Here is a 3,366-nt window from a genome sequence, read left to right as displayed (position 1 = left end):
TGTCTGCCCCAGGAGCTTCCTTCCTGAATATCCCCTCCTGAAGAGAGGCTGCGATTGCCTTCGGCCTCCCTGGAAGACCTCTGCTGCTGGCAGGCTGGCCTGTGTAACAGCTCAGAGTTGAAACCCTCTTAAAAATAGCTCTGTTCCCTTCTGGGTTGAGCAGCTCACACTTGAAAAGCTCTTTATTCTTTATAATGAATAGAGAGCAGGGACTTTTCATTGAAAAAGAAGAGCTATAATGCAAAATAAAGGCAGACTGAGGGTAGTTGTTCTTTTGAAGCGGTGGACACAGAGGCCTGCAGCACTCATGGCTTTCACAGGTATCAACCCTTTCCTTGGATTATTCCTGGAATAGAGGCATGGAGAGGCTTTTGAGCGGCTCTTGCTGTCAAAAGCGTGTGTGTGGCAGGCTGTATATCAGGTGATGGTGTGAGCTAGAGACCAGCGGAGCAGCCTCAAGTTGAAATGTTGATCTAATTAATTGACCGGAGAAGCAAAAGAAAGGCGGAACTCTTTGCTATCCAGACCTCTAAGGTTCACGCCCATACCCTGGAAGGAGCGAGAAGGGCTGGAAATAAAAGGATGGGGTGGGAGGCCAGAAAGCTGAGGCCTACCTTGGCAGGGAGCATCATTGGTAGGTGTGTGCCGGGGAATCTTGTCCGTTGGAGAGACTAGATTCCTCAATTGACGCCTTTTCCAGAAAGAAAAAGGAGTTCAGAGGGAGAAATGAGATAAAACTCATGGTCTACAATGTCCAGTTTTGTTTCAAAGAAATGTATGTTCTTTAAATCAAATGAAATGTAGCTCTCAGGATCCCACTGAGCCAGTGAACAGCTCTTCTCAGCTATTACTGGGGTCTCCCGCTCTAGTCTAGAGGAACACGCATGTGTTCCATGGGAAAGAGGGGCTTGACATCTGAATTAGGCAGGGCAATTAAAGCTAGTTATTGGGTAAAAAACTCCAGATCACAGTGTCTTAAGAAGTTCGCCTCTTACTCAGATGCAGTCCAACATGGATATGCCCGGTCAGGAAGCCATACCGGGCAGCTCGCATCAAGTGGTAGCTCAGGGATCCATCCGTCATGGGATCTTCCAGTCATCCTCAGGGCTTTGCAATCCTTTGCTTCCAGCCACTCAGACCAGAAAGTGATTTAAGGTGGTAATGGAGAGATCCTAAGGACATCTTTAAGGGCCGGGCCTAAAAGTGGTGCTCATTACTTCAGCCAGACTCAGGCACTTGGCTCTGCTTAAATGCAAGGGGACTGGCAGAGAAGTAGAATTGACCTGTGTACCCAGGAAGGACAGGTGAAATAGATATTGATGAAATTTAGCAATCTCTACCAAAATATCCAATTTTCAGGCCACATGATTTTTTCTGGTGTTCTCTCTGTTCACCCCAGATGGTTCATAGAAGCCAGGTGCTCTCTTTTGCAGCAGAATTCAGTGAGGCTCTTGCTACTTCTCCTGGTAAAGGGCATCACAGATCCATCAAACCCTAACCCTTCTCTGTCTGGGGAAAATCTCTTTCTTTTTCCTCTCTGATCTTTCTCTCAAACTCCTAGTGTAACCTTTTCAACATGCTCAGCTTTTCCCAGAAGATACGAAACACAGTTATTCTGAAACAGCTTCAGATTCAGCCAATCAATGGCCCACCTATCTTCTTGAAATGGAGGGAGAAGAGAAAAATAGAGAGGACGATACAAATCAATATTTCAATAAACCATCATGCCACCAAAGTGCACGAGTTCACTGGCATTTGACTCAAGACCTCTCTAAACGTTTAAACTCAAGAATGCCATCTTTTCATTAGACCTTGTTTACTTCCATCATAACAACAAGAAATCACTTTTTTTCAGCCTCTTTTTCACAAAGACAGAACAGCTGTAATCACCATGATGAGATGAAGAGTACATACAGACCACACAGTTGAGATGGGGATGTTGGGCGGATGACAAGGCTGTCACCAGCTAGGCAAACTAGTGCCACTTACCATCATGAGAGTGGGTCAGAGCCCGATGGCCTGCAAAGTAACAAATTGTTACCAACCATGGATCTCTGAATTTCTCATAGACGGTTGACAACTTGGAGTGACAATTGCTACAGTTTGTTTTAATTTTCTCAAGAGACAAGATCTGGTAAGAGTTCATCTGTTTGGTTTCTATGAATTCAAGTCTCTGGACCTTGGGAATTACATTCCATGGGACTGAAGGAAATCCAAGTGCCATTTGACAGCCACAGAAATCTCAGAGGGATGGTGGTTCATGGGAGTGGCTTCAGAAGAGATGATGTGGAGAAGTGGTTTGATTATCAGAAAGGGGGAAAAGTGGGAATCATGGAAAATACAAATATTTTACTTGAAGGCTGATTCCTTTTAATACTCATCTAGTTTCACTAAACAGCAGATAATTCATAAGTTTTTAAAAGAGCGTAATAATTGCTATACACTGTTTGTGTACTCTCCAAAATTCATATGTTGAAACCCTAATCCCCAGTGTGATAGTATTAAAATATGGGGCTTCGGGTGGTAATTAGGTCCTGAGGGTACAGCCGTCAGGATGGAATTAGTGTCCTTGAACAATCAAATGTAGAATGTTGCTTAATACTGAGCTTTGTTTGGGGTACCTGGCTGGCTCAGTTGGTAGAGCACGAAACTCCTGATCTCAAGGTCGTGAGTTCGAGCCCCACGTTGGGTGTAGAGATTACTTAAAAACTAAACAAACAAACAAACAAACACATTATTTGAGCTTTGTTTGGGAACAGGCAGTTCATAACAAATTGCTCCTACCTATCTGGAATCAGAAGCAATGGATAAATACATGTAGGTATCAACCCCAAAGAGAAAAAAAACCTAAGCCCTTGTTTTGGGTAAAACGGACAGAAGAACACTGCTGTCCCCTAACAATTCCTGATATTTCAACCCTATCTGGTCATGGATGACTGGGCCACTGCAGGCCTCCCCGCAAGGAGACAGCTCAGTGTTTGGTGGAGGAGAAGAGTTTTCTAGAACAGAGGCGACTTCAAAGAACTCAGAGAGGATGCAGGCAGACATTTTCAGGCAATTTCTCCACAATTCACTAATCACCAATCATGGGTGCAGGTAGAGGGCATGGACTAGAAGTGGCAGAAGTTATGAACCAGCCATTTCTGGAAAGGCAGGAGTTTTTAATTTACCTGCCAAGTCAGGAATGCTCAGAGAGGGCTAGAGCGGCTGCTTCCGGCAAGCACTCCCGTGAACGCTCTTCTCTTATTGCTGCTGTTTCAGTCAATGCTGTTTGCTATTTGATTCATCTGAAGATCGAGAAGGAATGTCTATCTTTTCTGAAGTTGATACCAAAATAGGGAGAATAGCTGACATGACAAATGATGA

At 44.3% G+C, this 3,366-nt stretch overlaps 1 non-coding gene across 1 annotated transcript; it reads left to right on the top strand.

The window, feature by feature from the left end:
* The first annotated feature begins 2,619 nt into the window (after positions 1 to 2,619).
* TRNAR-CCU (transfer RNA arginine (anticodon CCU)) lies at positions 2,620 to 2,692 on the top strand. Its single transcript has one exon. It is a non-coding gene; the product is annotated as a tRNA-Arg (tRNA).
* The last annotated feature ends 674 nt before the right edge of the window (positions 2,693 to 3,366 follow it).

The sequence above is a fragment of the Ursus arctos genome, unplaced genomic scaffold (assembly GCF_023065955.2).
Source record: "Ursus arctos isolate Adak ecotype North America unplaced genomic scaffold, UrsArc2.0 scaffold_1, whole genome shotgun sequence".
Lineage (NCBI taxonomy): Eukaryota > Metazoa > Chordata > Mammalia > Carnivora > Ursidae > Ursus > Ursus arctos.
This window is presented reverse-complemented; position numbering and strand designations above follow the sequence as displayed.